The sequence below is a fragment of the Myotis lucifugus genome, unplaced genomic scaffold (assembly GCF_000147115.1).
Source record: "Myotis lucifugus unplaced genomic scaffold, Myoluc2.0 scaffold_2, whole genome shotgun sequence".
Lineage (NCBI taxonomy): Eukaryota > Metazoa > Chordata > Mammalia > Chiroptera > Vespertilionidae > Myotis > Myotis lucifugus.
The window spans coordinates 21,418,550-21,434,100 of NW_005871050.1; the positions used below are offsets into that span (position 1 = coordinate 21,418,550).

Here is a 15,551-nt window from a genome sequence, read left to right on the forward strand (position 1 = left end):
ATCTAGTATTCATAATTTATCTAGTCTTGATGATACTACTAGGATTAAATCAGCCAACTCTCCTAGATACTTGAATCATAAGTAACATGATCACTCCATCATTCTACTTTTATTAATGATCAAATAGACTGTAAAATATTCTTTTGAATAATGCTTTTTCACAATAATTCTTTAAACTCCTAATAGCATATTCATAAAACTGAAATGTGTATTTCACTAAAGATTAGTATTCTAAATAATAAATAACTTAACTCTGACTAATTAATTTATCATTAGAAGTTTTTAGATCAGTGTTTCTAACTGCTTTGGTTACTATTGATTAATTTGCCATGAAATTTGTTGGAATGCATTATTTTCTACAATACATTTCAAGTAAAAAATATAGGACATAAACCATGAAATAAATATACTTTTGCCTTATATTTATATACTATACTTATCAAACACTCTATTCAAATCTAAAGTCATAGATACGGATACTAATGTCAACAACATGGTGTCAGGGAACAGGCAGATTTCTTAAAGCATCAAGCAGCAATCGTGATGTTAAATCACTCAAAGTAGCAATAGGTCAAAGAGACACCACCTACAGCCTTAGGTCATCTTAGTAACTGCTATTTGTGAACTTGTCACCTACACTCCCATCTGCTTTAGTTAGTGAACCTCTTGCTCACTTGCAGTAATCATCCAAGGTTTGGAAATACATCTTCAAGTAAATTTAGGTATTTGACCTGAATTCTCCCAAGATCTCCCTTCTTTTACATCATAGGTTGAAACTACTTTTCATATGTCTAATTTTCAAACATCTCCACATCCTAAATTTTACTAATGCTTTTATTTATTCTTTATTGAAACAGTTTGCTCTGCAGAATTATGAGAATAGATTATAACTGAGTGTGAAATGTTAATTAACAAAACCCAGAAAGTACTTCTAAAGCTTTTAATGGGGACCAGAAAATAATACTGATATACAATTTAATTGATAAAAGATAATTATATTATGTCATATATATTATTTATATGTGTGTATGTATATGTGACTTGTAAACTTATGGCCTACAATTGAATTATCACCATTTAAATATATTTCCCTATAACTTTCACAAATTTACCTTAAAAAACACACCAGTGACAATGTGTTTTAGGAGCTAAGTATTAAAGTAGTATATTGTATAACAGAAATGTCTTTTTCAGCTTAAAGCATTACTGAAATTACTTGTATGATTAGAAAAATATTGAAATGGGTTTTAGTAGAACTGAAGTATTTTATTAATTCATGGATGTATTCTCTTCTTTGTTCCAAAATAAGTTTAAGGCATTTATCCACATGACATTTATGTGTTTAATAAATTTATGTGTTTAATAAATATTCAGTTTCTAATATGCACTAGACAGAGGGAGATGATTCAGAAGGCAAATGCTATACTTGTTCTCACAAGTTTATAGTATAGTGAGGAGTATTAAATGCTAGAAAACTAATTAAATAAATTGGGCAAAAGAAAAGCAAACATGTAGTAGAAGGATGTTTTTCTTTCACATGTAGCAATTAACAGAGAAAGAAGAAAGCCAAGGAAAAGAAAAGCATAAACAAAAAGAGCAAACAAATAAGCAAATAATAAAATAAAAGAAACCCTTGGGATGTTTGGACTGCAGCTTAGACCAGAAAATGGGAAACATTTTCTGTAAAGAAACAAATGGTATGCATTTTAGTTTTTGCAACTATTCAATTCTACTGTTGTGGGGTGAAAGCAGCCTTGGATAATTCTTAAAAGAATATATATATTAGGGTGAGGTTGGGATTAGAAAAATAATCCTGGCATGCAAAAATATTTTGCTGTAACTGCAGAAGATAAGCGATATTAGTAGGGATAGTTATTAGATTTCTTGAAGGACATTACTATTCAAAAAAGAAAGACATTTCTTCTTTATTATTGACACTAATACATATGTTCCCATTTTCCTCCCTTTGCCCACCTCCACCCGGCCCCTAAAAAGCGAAAGAAATTTAAATAGCACTCACCCAAGCCACTAAAAATGTCATGGTAAATTTGAATATTTTAAGCTTAACTTCATTAGGTTCTGAGAGACTCTATTTTTAATAAGAATCAAAGGTCTCAATTCAAATAAGCACAACACACTCATATATTTGCGTCCTTCACTTTGCACAAAGCTCTTGACCTGGTTGAGGCAGTTTCCTTCCAGTCCTAGATGGTTGATTTTATCACAAAAGGGGGCTGGATTTTGTCAAATGCATTTTTGTGTATCTGTAGTGATAACAGGTATTTTTTCCATTATTCCATTAATAAGGGACATTACATTAATTGATTTCTATTTGCTGAACCAACTTTGTGTTTCTAGGATAAAGCCATTTTCTTGGTGTTCAAACCTTTACCTTTTTTTGAACTTCAATTACATCATATATTTATTAAAGTAGTATGACTTAAATCCACCTCCTTTCCCAAACACACACTTTTTTTCTCATAATTACTGTGCTCATTTGTTTCCCATTTTTTTCTTCTTTTTTAATTTCTGTGGATGTTTTGTACTCTCCTTTTTATTCTCAAAGCTGTCTTTATACTCAATAAGTTCTACTCACGACAGTATCCCCACAATGCATTGATTAAGTTTCCACTTTTTATCTTCTCTTCCCTGAACCTGTTTTTACCCCCTGAAAAACACCTGGCAATTGTCTAGGAAGGTCTGGGAAGGAACTGTCTACCACTTAGTCTCTAAAGACAGGATGCAAGAGGAGTGGATCAGAATTGCTCCAGAAGTGGTACTGAGGAAGAAGTCAGTTTAGTGGTTGATTCAAGATTTCTCTCTCCTATATAAATTGCAAGAGGGAAGTTTTTGAGTATAACTGTATTTATAACTATTTTTAAGTCCTTGCTGTTAATTCCATCATTTATATAGTTGCATAATCTGTTTCTTGTTTGTTTTTAAGCTCTTTTTGGACACTGCCATTTATTTTTTATTGAATTTATTGGGGCAACTTTGGTTAATAAAATTATAAGTTTCAGGTGTACAATTCTATAATACGTCATCTGTATATTGTATTGTGTGTTCACCAACCAAAGTCAAGTCTCCTTCTGTCACCATTTATTCCCCCTTTTACCTTCTTTTACCTCCCCCCATCCCCTTTCCCTCTGGTAATCACCATGCTGTTGTCTATGAGTGTTTGTGTTTTTTTTCTTAATCCCTTTACCTTTTTCATTCAGTCCCCAATCCCTCTCTCCTATAGCAGCTGACAGTGTGTTCTCTGTATCTATGAGTCCTTTTCTGTTTTGCTTGTTTATTTTGTTTATTAAATTCCACATACAAGTGAAATCATGTGGTATTTGTCTTTCTTTGACTGGCTTACTTCATTTAGATAATACTTTCCAGGTCCATCCATACTGTTGCAAATGATAAGATTGTATTCTTTTTTAAGGCCAGATTGTATTCCATTGTGTAAATGTACCACTGGTTTTTTAATCCATTTATTTACTGATGAGCATTTGGGCTGCTTCCAAATCTTGGGGCTGTTGTAAATACTAGTAGTGCTGCAATGCACATAGGGGTACATATATTCTTTTGAACCAGGGTTTGGGGATTATTCATATATATTCCCAGAAGTGGAATCACTGGGTCATATAGCAATTTTATTTTAAAATTTTTGAGGAATCTCCATATTGTTTTCCACAGTGGCTGCACCAATCTGCATTCTTTATATATTTATTTAAATTACAGACTCCTGAATTACTTGATTCTGACATTTTTTGTCAATTTTCTTGTTGCTTTTAAGGAAGAGAAAATTTTGGAAGTCCTTAGTCCACCATTTTTGCTGATGTCCAAAATGCAATATTTTGTATTATAAACTTCTTAAAATTTTTAACTCTTAAAGTTTAGAAATTGTACAAAATTTTGCACACTGAAATCATATTATTAACATAGAGAATGAAAATGATTTTGAATAGAAGTATGAATGAGAATATGGAAATATTATGTTCATATTAATTTCCAAGTGTCTAAGGAGTGCATTATACACTGTTTTTCTAAGTAAACCTACAGGGAGTGGGGGGAGGTAGAAGGGGGTAATGAGAGGGATAAATGGTGATGGAAGGAGACTTAACTTGGGGTGGTGAACACATAATACAATATACAGATGATGTATTATAGAATTGTGCTGGGGTCCAATCCCAGCGGGTCCAGGGGTCCCCGAAGGTGTGGACGGAGTCGGCGAAGAAGGAATGACACGAAGACAGCCTTCAGTTGATCAGCAGCCTAGTCAGGACCTCTAGCCAGGATCTCCAGCCAAAGTTCTGGTCGGAGTTCTGGTTAGGAACTGATCAGGATCTGATGTTTATTGTCTTGTTACATCTATATTTATACCAGCCGATTTTAATCCTGTCAATTTCTATTACAAAGGTTAGGGCGTTTCTTATCTCCATTCCAGGGAGTAAAGATTATGTAGCTTAACTACCCGCCTGGCACTTAATTAAGGGGTTGTATCCCCTCCCTAACCTCAGGGAAAAATCCCCACCTGGGGAAACAACCTTTCTCAGAGAGGTGACCTTGGTTAAAACACATGGCACTAAGGAGAGCAAACATATTAAGAATATGCTATATATGCCAGGTCCATTGAAACATATGCTGTGCAGATGTTTCTTTCCTGCAGCGACTGTGTCAAGCAGCAAGGATGGACCGGCTTCCGGCAGAATTGTACACCGGAAGCTTGTATAATTTGTTAACCAATGCTGCCCCAATAAATTCAATTAAAAAGAAAAAAATGAAATAAAGTATATTGAAATTAAAAAATATTTAACATTAGTAACTATTTTTTAAATTATTTTAATATTAATACTTGTTTGCATTAATAATTTTATGCCAGTCATGTCATTATCTTGTAATTTTGTTTATTTTTGTTGCAATTATTTTACTCAGTTTACTTTACATTTTTAAAGAAATTTTGCCATAGTCAGAAGTTTTATATTTATACGTAGCCATATCTGTCATTCTTCTCATGTGTGTAATGATTTAAACTTTCTTCATCTTTGATATTAGTTAAATATCCAACAATTGGATAAATACCCCACTGACTTCCTCTTGTTTTTCTTTGTGTAGGCTTTAAATAGTCAACTATTTAATCTTACTAGAACTTATTTTTGTATGTGAAGTAAGGTGAGAATCTACATTTATCTAACACATTTTCTTTAATCATTGATTTTGATGTCTTATTATCATAAACAGTATGACCTATTGCTGTACTTTATTCTTTTATGTTTTTATCCATTTAATCCTATACCCATATATTATTATTATACACTAATCTCCCTTTACCTGCTGGAGATATGTTCCAAGACCCCTCAGTGGATGCCTGAAATGGTGGATAGTATGGAACCATACATAAACTATGTTTTTTCTAGATATATACACTTATAATAAAGTTTAATTTATAAATTAAGCACAGTAATATCTCTTATATCAAAGGCCCTTGCCTGTCACGCCATCACGACCAAACGAGCAGCAGCTCTCATGGCGGGCAGGTCAGGGCGCAAGCTACTAGTGGCAGAGAGCTACAAGCAGCAGAGGGCTATGAGCAGCAGAGGGCAGAGCAGAAAGCTACTAGCGGTGATGGGCAGGGCGGCCAGCTGAGGCAAGCGACACAAGATACTCCTGCATGATTTCATGTGCACTGGGCCTCTAGTATCTTACTAATAAAAGCCTAGGTGGTCCTCGCGCTGTCATGACATGATGTCCTCATGCCCTCACAAGATGGCTGCGCACAGTGGGTGCCCGCAGGTGAGCGGGGCTGGGTTTGACGCGCCTGTGCGAGGGTGCTGGAGGGAAGTTGACCAGGAGGTGCATTGGGGGAGTCCCGTGGGGTGCCGGCCATGGGGCAGGACTCTGGGACTCGGGGAAGTGGCCCCACGGGGCTGTGGGACTCTGGGACTTGAGGGAGTCCCGCAGCCCCGCAGGGTGTCGGCCCTATGGGCTAAAGGTCAGGACAAAGATCACCACCCCCACTCCACCTCCACCTGGGGGAAATGAGATTTAACTCCAGTGTTGGGATAAACCTGGGGTAGCGGGAGCTGTCCACACTCCACGTCCACCCCCCAGCCTTGACCTGGGTATGAACATGACAGAAAACCTCCATGGTCACTGTCTGGTCCCCTATCCTGAGCTTCTCCCCACACAAAAGCAATGATTTCATTCCCTGACAAAAGCAGTGACCTCACTTCCTGACGATGGAGCCCAACAGAACGTGGAACCCTGGTAGCCAGGCAGCCACGTTCTAAAACAGCCCCTACCCAGCTCATCTGATAGAGACATTCCCACCAAGGCATGTTCTGCTGTTTGCCGCAGTCCCGCCGCCCTGATAGGCAAAGTGCCAGCCATGGCAGCTTCTTCCACCGCTGCCGCTGCTGGCTCTGCACTCAACCCCAACACCTCTGGCTCTTTTCACGGAGGAACCCAGAGGTAACCCAGGGAGACCCAGGGCGGTTTTCTTAGAGCCAGGCCACCACTCTCATCCCCCTCACCAGCCCCATGTCCCCTGGGGCGCCGGCTCCATGTGGCTGTGGGACTCTGGGACTCGGGGAGTCCTGCAGCCCCGTGGGGTGCCAGCTTTGACACTGCATCCCTATGGGTGCTGTCACAGACTCTGACAGGAGGGAGGAGGGAGCCGGATACCCACACCCAGGACTTGGCAAATAGTGATATTAAAATATTTCTTCTAATTAATTCCCTTTAAAAGTGCATGAATTCATGCACCAGGCCACTAGTTTATAATAACAGCAATAATAAAATAGGGCAATTATAAAAATATACTGTAATAGAAGTTATGTGAATTTGGTCTCTTTCTCTCTCAAATTCCTTATTGTACTCTATTCATCCTTCTTCATGTTGTGATGTGAGATGATACAAAGCCTATGTGATTGGATAATGTGAGGTGAATGACATAGGCATTGTGACATAGCATTAGGGTACTATAAGAGTTATTGAACTCAAGAACTGCAATACAGCAACAGTCGATCTGATAAGCAAGACAGCTACTGACTAATAGGTGAGTAGTGTATACATGGCTACACTGGACAAAGGGTTGTTTCACATCCTAGGCAGGAAGGAACAGGACAATGCAAGATTTCACCATCCTATTCAGAGAGGTGTGCAATTTAAAAATTATAAATTATTTATTCATGAAAATTTTCATTTAATATTTTTGAATTGCAGTTTGACTGTGGTCAACTGAAACTGTGGAAAGCGAAACCATACATAAAGGAGAACTACTGTATTGACTGTTGGATTAGACTGTATTAAAAAAATAGCTTTTCTATTCTCATCTCTAAAAAGTGCTTATTAGGAATATACATTGAAATTTATTAAATGATTTTGAGCATATACCAGGATGAACTATAGTTTATTATGTTTAAACTACTGCAATACTATATTTATATATTTAATAACATATTGAAAAAATCCTTACATTCATTAGATTTAAAAAACAAGCAAACCTAGCATTAGTTAAGTGTATTTTTACAGGAAACTTTAAGTGATTACATCATTTATGCCTGACAATAACCTTATGAAGTAGTAACAAATTAAAGCTGAAGATTTGGTAATGTTGATGCTTAAAGTGATGCAATTAATAATTTTGATCTGAATACATATTGAAAGCTGTGATTTCACACTGCTTACTCAGTTTGCACTGTACTTCATTTAGAATTTTTCTATATTAGTAACTAGGAATTCACTGTACCATAATGGAGAGACAAACATGCAAAATAAATGTCACTACAATGAGTTAAGTGTTATGGCAGAGGTAGTGCACCTTATGTTCTGTAAATACTGAGTATGATATACTTAACTCTGTCCAGGTTTATGAAATAAGACTTCTCAGAGATGGTTGGAGAGGGAAGAAGGTGAAGCAGAAAATTTGGAGAAAATGTCAAGGAGATCCAAAATGATGTCATAGAGCACACTATTTGTGAATGAGGGAGTTAAAGAGCTGGAAGGAAAAACTTTATGTTGAGAAGTAAGAAGTTGATTATAGAGGTAGAGCAGTTCTTAATTGTTGACATATTGTAAGAGTAGCCATTAAAATCACATGGCTGTATGAATTTCCAGGAAGGTAGTACATTAAAATAATGCTTTTTGCTACATTATCTGGCATGTACTCCAACTATGTAGTATCTTATATTTACTCTACTGCCAGTGTTTTAGGTTAATTCAGGTTTTCTCATCCTCCAGCTTCCCTTGTCCTGTCAATAATTTAGAAACCATAGCTGGGAGTGAGCCAAGAACTCCTTTTACCACTTCCCCATCCTATCTGAGGAGAGAAAACTTATGTTGAACTTAAGTATTATTTCTAATTCTAGTCATATCGGTATAATTTTTATAAACATTTAAAATTCTACCATGTACTCAATGTTCCATATTAATTCCTGGTAGGGTTTTAGATTTCTTTTTGTTTGATTTTACAGGTCTTATATAAAATGTTAAGAGCAGTTTCCAGCACTTTTACATATTCTGTCACTTTAAGTTAAACCAAATTCTTTTACCTTTAGCATGGGATGAAGGGAAATTATTAAGGAGAAAGGTATGCCTAATTGCTCAAAGCAGCACTATCTTTTTTCAGATCATCATCCAAATATCTCTTTAGCCTTTCTAAACATAGCAAATTGATTTTGAAAGGAGATGAAAGAAAATTGTATGGTCAAATAGACCAAAATAAGACAGTGCTGTCAAGTAGAAGGAAATAGAAATAAAAAACTGACAGAAAAAGCACTCTGCTAGTTAATATTCTCTGGAAAACCTGCCAAGGATAAGAAAAACTTTATTTTAGTGTTGGAAAGAAATGCTTACAAAACAGAATATTATTTATTACATATTTTTCTTTGTAGAAGTTGATAGATGAGCACAAGGTTTCTTTCAGACAATAATTTGTACAAGGTATGGCTCCAGTTTTGGATCAGGAAAATTTATGTTTTTTATTATTCTGTCATTTTTACAATAACTAAATAACATTATAGATGCTGATTACCTAATATTATTCGATATTATTAGTAGTGTTCAAGTCACATTTTAACTTCCTACTAATCCTATATAATAAAAGTGTAATATGCAAATCAACCGAACAGCGGAACAACTGGTTGGCTGGGGGTGAGGCTGGCAAGCAGGCGGAATCAGGCCAGCCAAAGCGCATGTCAGCGGGCAGAGGGAGGGGATAGCGATGCGGGGGTGGCGGTGACCAGCTGCGGAGGAGGGGCGATGTGGGGGGGGCGGGACTTGCCAGTGCTATACCCTGATCAGCCCGCCGGGTCGCCTCCCATAGCTGGTCCAGGAGTGGGCCTAAGCCATCAGTCGAACATCCCTTGAGGACTCCCAGACTGTGAGAGGGCACAGGCCAGGATGAGGGACCCCCCCCCCAGGGCATGAATTTTCGTGCACTAGGCCTCTAGTTAATTATATAAAATGGTTCGTTGTCCTACAAATTCTTAACACTGGTTAGGTATACAGTAGGTATAGATTTAGATTCCACAATTTCACAGGAAAGTCCATAAGATGATTAAAAACCTTAAAAATAAATCTAGCTCTAACTGGTTTGGCTCAGTGGCTAGAGCATCAGCCTGCGGACTGAAGGGTCCCAGGTTCAATTCCAGTCAAGGGCATGTATCTTGGTTGCAGGCACATCCCCAGTGGGGGGTGTGCAGGAGGCAGCTGACCAATGTTTCTCTCTCATTGATGTTTCTGACTCTATCCCTCTCCCTTCCTCTCTGTAAAAAATAAAGTAAAATATATAAAAAATAAATAAATCTATATGCTTTCATTAGACAGCTAATGTTATTTAGCTTTCAGAGAAAGACACCATTAATTATGAATTAGAAGTATTCTTGCACAGATATTTCCTCATACCATCAAGTATAAAACTTGAGCAAAGAGGTCATAAGTATGTCATGAAGAATTAGGCTACTCTGGACTTTCTATTCCAATCTCATTCTTGGCCAATTTCCCCTTTCACTTTCCCATGCCTTTGCACATGTTGACCCTTTTGTCTAGAATGATATCTGTAAAATATCATTTCCTACTCTACCAGGCACACTCCTTCCCATAATTAAAGACCCAGCTGAGACAGTTATTCATCTGGGAAGTCCTTTCTAAAACAGCACATACAGAGTTAATTACTCTGACCTATATTTGCTCATACTTTTTCAGATATATTCTGAGTATGTATGTATCATAGTGTACATATTTTCCTTTAAATTTCTTTATTTCTCCTGGCACGCTGTAAACATCTTGAGGTTATAACCTTCCTTAGTACTCTGTTAGGTTTCACATAGCTCAGTTAATAATGTAGATGTCAGTGTCTATATGTTCTATGGTGTCACAATTTTCCTGATTATGACATAATCAGCCCCACCCAGACTCTGGACCAAGGAGAGACAGACCTAACAACTCCTATCAACCATCTCTGGTCTTCTGTGGCCAGGCTGCTTCACAGCTAGCTGGTCTCACTGCATAGATTCCTGGTACCTAGATTTCCCACAATCCTTGCTACAAAAAAAGATCTATAATTGACTACAGACATAACGTGTTGTTCTGTCTGGAAGCAGAATACCTACTTTTCGTCTTCCATATCTCATCTCAGGCCTAGATTCCTTCGCATTAAAATCTTCTCCTGTATTGTATCTTCTCTCAAAACAATACCTAAACTATTGAGCCTTTTGGCTCTGAGCTGACCCTAAGGAGGACAGTGTCGTCTGGGCAGTGCTTTGGAGACCTCCACCCAGGACAGCTCCACCTCCCCGGGGGCCCTCGAGTCCCCTCCCTGCAGGTTTCTAGGGTCTTACATTCTGGGCTAAGGTGAGAGCAGGCCTGGGGAGAGTGATTATAGCTAAGGAGCCACATTCGCCATCAAGATGGTAGAGGCGCTCAGAACTGATGCAGAAACTGCTATACCAGCTGAAGGCCTCCTTGGAACAGGAGTTGAATTTTCAGCCAAAGGTTTGTGGCTTGAGACTGATTGAATCTGCATATGATGATGGCCGCAGAGTGACCGCGAGACTCAGGGACTCTGAAGTAAAACATCTTCTTAGTCTAAGTCAGTTCTTTGGCTTTGACATTCTCTAGCTGTGAATGTAGTAGACAGCCAAAATGAAGATACAGCCCAAGCACCCTGATGTGTTGGACTGAGCTGCTTCTACATGGCTAGAAAATCAGTAAAAGAGGAAAGGAATGCCTATTGGCAAGTGACTTGATCCAAATAAGCCAGTATAGGTTCACAGTTTCAGACTCAATGAGAATAGAAAAGACTGTATTGGAGGAGTGTTGGAAAGTCAGAGCTACTTCTGCCTTTCAAATTCTGCAACTCTATTCACTCGTTCAAGAAAACTTGCCATTTGAAAGGAGGAATAGCCTTAGTTTTGAAAGACTAGAAGCTCAAGGCATTCCAGTGCAGGATCACTTTTCTAAATCACAACCTTTTGTGTTGGCATTGTCCATCATTGCATTGGAGATCCAAGCACTAAGTGTGTAGAGCTAACAAAAGTAGAATAGCTTTAGAAACATTCCAAGATGGATGGCAGAGATTTGACCTTCTGGCAAGAGTTCATAGCCAAGTGTTTAACTGAATATTCATCAAACAAGTGTTCTGAACCAAATGTTCCAAAATCAAAATGTATTGTTTCTGGGTGAACTGCACAACAATTGAAGCATAGTTATGGCAGAATAACGCACCTCCCAACAATTCCCAAAACGGTTCCTTAATTTAATTATCACAGCAACAAAAACTCTTCTCTGAAGCCATTTTCCACAATCCTGAGCTATGGATTCCACAAAATTACAGTAGATGTAAGCTGTGAAACCTTAAAACATCACAACTAGATTAACATTGATGTTCTCAGATCTGGGAAAACTGCCTAATTACCATTACCCTGTAGTGGAATACTGCTTAAATTTGAATTCATCTGAGGCATACAAACAAAGCCAAGAACATAATGTGAAATGTTAATGACAAGTCTGGGAATCTTTATTTCTAACATTGATCCAATTTCCATATTGGATCAATATATTTATGTGGTATTAAAAAGGGTAACCTTTTTAAATGGGGGAGGGCATCTGTAATACTCTCAACAATAAAGGTAAGTTTTTTTTTTAAAAAAAAAGGTTAATGTAGACTCTGGTTGGCTGGCTCAGTTGGTTGGAGCATTGTCCCATATACCAAAAGGTTGGCATCTGAACAACCGATCAACATCGATGTTTCTCTCTCTTTCTCTCCCTCCCTTTCTCTCTCTCTAAAAATCATTAAAAACATATCCTCCAGTGATGATTTTAAAAAAAGTGTAGCCTACTCAATTTAAATTTATATTTTAAGTGATGAGATTTACATCAAAACCAACATTTCACAAATGCATTTTTAAAGCATAATAATAGTCACTATTTTAAGCAGTGAAAATGGTTTCTTAGCACATGTAATTCAAGTAATAAATTACCGAGATGTGCACTTCATTGCCACATGGGAATTACATTTAAATTTGAAGGCATTTTATTTAAAGCAAAACTACATACCTAGTAAATTTGTCATATTAATTTACCTTTAACATTTTTGTCTAAAAAAACAGGTGTTGGCTTTGTCCAGGAAGAGAAGTTTTTATACAAAATCCACTGCTTCCATCTAGGCCCACTGAGAAAATTAGTATTATTGTATTAGTGACTCAAAATAAATTTACATCATTCTGAAAACTTGCTGATTTAACACTCCAGAAGTTTTTATTAAGGGCTGTCTTTACAAAACTGCCACTGCTTCTAATTTAGAATTTAGTTTAAAATGAAGAGAATATACTTTCACTAATTGCCCCTACTGTGCCAGCAGAAAGTCTTAAGTAAATATGTATTTTCATAATCATGAGGTTGCTGAGGTAGTGTTCAGGATTGTCTATTAAGTCAGTGAGTATAAGGAGATCTACAGTGTTAAAAGTGCTATAAACAGTTACTCAGTGCAACGTGTAACCTGAGTCCATCTGGGATTGATGTATCCAATTTTGACATCATGCTATGGATAAACATGCACTGGGAAATAAACCAAAGAACCACAGTATATCTTATACTTTTTTAGACCATGTTTTATAGGTAATGCTTCAGTTTTTCCAAAAGGCTGGTATATTTCAATATTTTGATTACATCAAAGTTAACTTTGAGTTGGCAGAGGTAACCTAACCAACTACCATAATGTTTTGGAACTAAGGGATATACATTTCAATAAAATTATTGAAATGCAAAAAAAAGAAGACTATTGAAAACACCTAATGTGAATCACAAAAGACTTCCTTGGAATGTCCAGATACTTGCAGATACTCCATGTTTGAATTGTAGTTTGGTACCCAAGGCTTGTGGATTCCAATTGAGTCTGCTGAACCAGTCTTTAAGATGGAGATAGCATTTTTCACTCAACTATTGTATCCTGCCCTGGAAGGAATCTATAATTTATTCATGGGAATCCTCCACCAAATTGTGGTCAACAGTTTCCCAATCCTTTTCTCGTGAGTCTGTTTCTGACATTATTTAATCATCAAGGGTGTAGTTTTAAATGTTTGCATGTATTAATAAAAGAGATCATGAAATATATTTGGATGTACATGATTTTGGGGGTAATTTTCATTTGCGGAGTGGCATGGCTGTTTTTATGAATGCAAAGAATATAATTACATGAGACTGTAAAGTCCTTTTTGACTTGTCTACAGTGTATTTTTAAAAAATTAATCATGTATTTAAATATTAAAAGACCTTTGTCTGGTAAAATATTCAAATATGGGCTATATTATTTGATATTTTTACTCGTATGTAACAAAATATCCACTGTTTACCATCATAATTCAATTCATGAGCTGGTATTACTTGGGAAGATTGGAAATGATTATTAGTTACTACAATTCACTAACAGGTTACTTGGGACTAACCATGATGGCCTTTTCACCATTGTCTTTAAATATATTCTGGCTGTCTAAACTACTGGAGAATGTCTTCAAAGAATATGGCCTGTTTTTCATAATGTAGGTTTGTTAAATATATAAACCACATAAGGGATTGGAATAACCAAGGAAGCAGCCACAGGATTTTGGGGTGGCTACCACCCCCAGATAATGCTTTATTTCTATGTAAAACCACTTCAGGTGAGTAAATAACCATTCACAGAATAGTAAGAGACCAAAGAGAAGGTAGTGGGACTAAAAATAACTAAAAAATTGTGGCTTCATAGAGCATTAAGCAAAAATGACACCAGGAAGAAATAGTTGTTTTACAGAGGGAAAACATTGAATGTTTGGAGCATAAACTGGTGGCTGTTAATGGATGATTAATGAAGGCATAGGCTGGGAACAAGTAATAGCTTGACAGAAAAACTTTCCTAGGAAGAAGCTTCCTGCAATAACATATCTTCTATTGAGAAGGTGCATTTAGAAATATACTGACAAAAAATATTTAGCCTTGATAGGCAAACTGCATATGTAATATGCCAACATATTTCTCAGTGAATTAAATCTTTGTAATGAATGCCTGCAATGGGAACATATTACCATAACCCTGTTTTTTCCATAAGGCAGATGTTGCCACAAACTAAACAGAGGAAAAATGCCATGCAAAATAAGGAGAAAATATGTAAGGGTTTCCCCAATATGAGTGTTTCATATGTATATGTGACAGCTATATGTTCTTTGAGCATTTTACTATATCACTATTGTCATTGTACTACTTAGATCCCTTTTGTTATCCAAAGGCTTAAAAACATTCTATAAACATTAGCATCTTAATCTTCTAAAAGACACACACAGAGGGGTCTGGAGGAAATTATGAAAAGACCAAACTGGTCTTTGGACACTTCCTTTACTTTCAAACCTTTTTCTCCCATTAACAGCATCTATGTTTTAATTAGGCATGTAGAATTAAAATTAATTTTTTATCATTGCAATTGTAAGGAATGACAGGCAATAGGGAACTATTTTGCCTGGTGTGGAGAAGGCAAAGCAACTTTGGCAGTTCCTATAGTCACACCTGATCAGAGGCTTAATCTGAACTTCCCAGAATTCTGTTTCTATGAACACATTTAGCCATCCTGTCTGTGACATAAGCAGTCTATTAGTCTTACTATGCCACATTTTCTCTATTTTATTAATTAATATTCTGTATAATGTACCTTAAAATCTCTCTATATAAAGAGCCAAGGGCCGTCACATCCAAAACAACTGAACGTATGACTGAAAAGGCTGAGTCGGGGGACAAGGCCAGCAGGGGGGTTAGTGAGGGGCGACCAAACGACAGAAGAACAGGCTGCATGGGGCAACAAGGCTGGAAGTGGGGTTAGTGAGGGGCGACCAAATGACCAAACAGCAGGCTGTGTGGGGCGACCAGGTCAGCAGGGGGGGCAGTGAGGGGTGATCAGGCCAGCAGAGGGGGGCAGTGAGGTGTCACCAGGCCAGCAGGGGGTGCAGTGAGGAACAACCAGGCAGGCATGGGGGTCTGTGAGGGCACCAAGCTGGCGGGGGGTGGAATTTGGGGGTGACCAGGCCAGCAAGGGGGGC

The 15,551-nt window shown here is 37.3% G+C and overlaps 1 protein-coding gene and 1 pseudogene across 1 annotated transcript in view; one reads left to right on the plus strand and one right to left on the minus strand.

Annotated features, from left to right (window-relative positions):
- The window catches only part of HTR2C (5-hydroxytryptamine receptor 2C), a 160,855-nt gene that overhangs the window by 81,982 nt on the left and 63,322 nt on the right, over positions 1-15,551 (minus strand). The window lies entirely within an intron of this gene.
- Positions 10,921-11,745, plus strand: LOC111826767 (annotated as a pseudogene).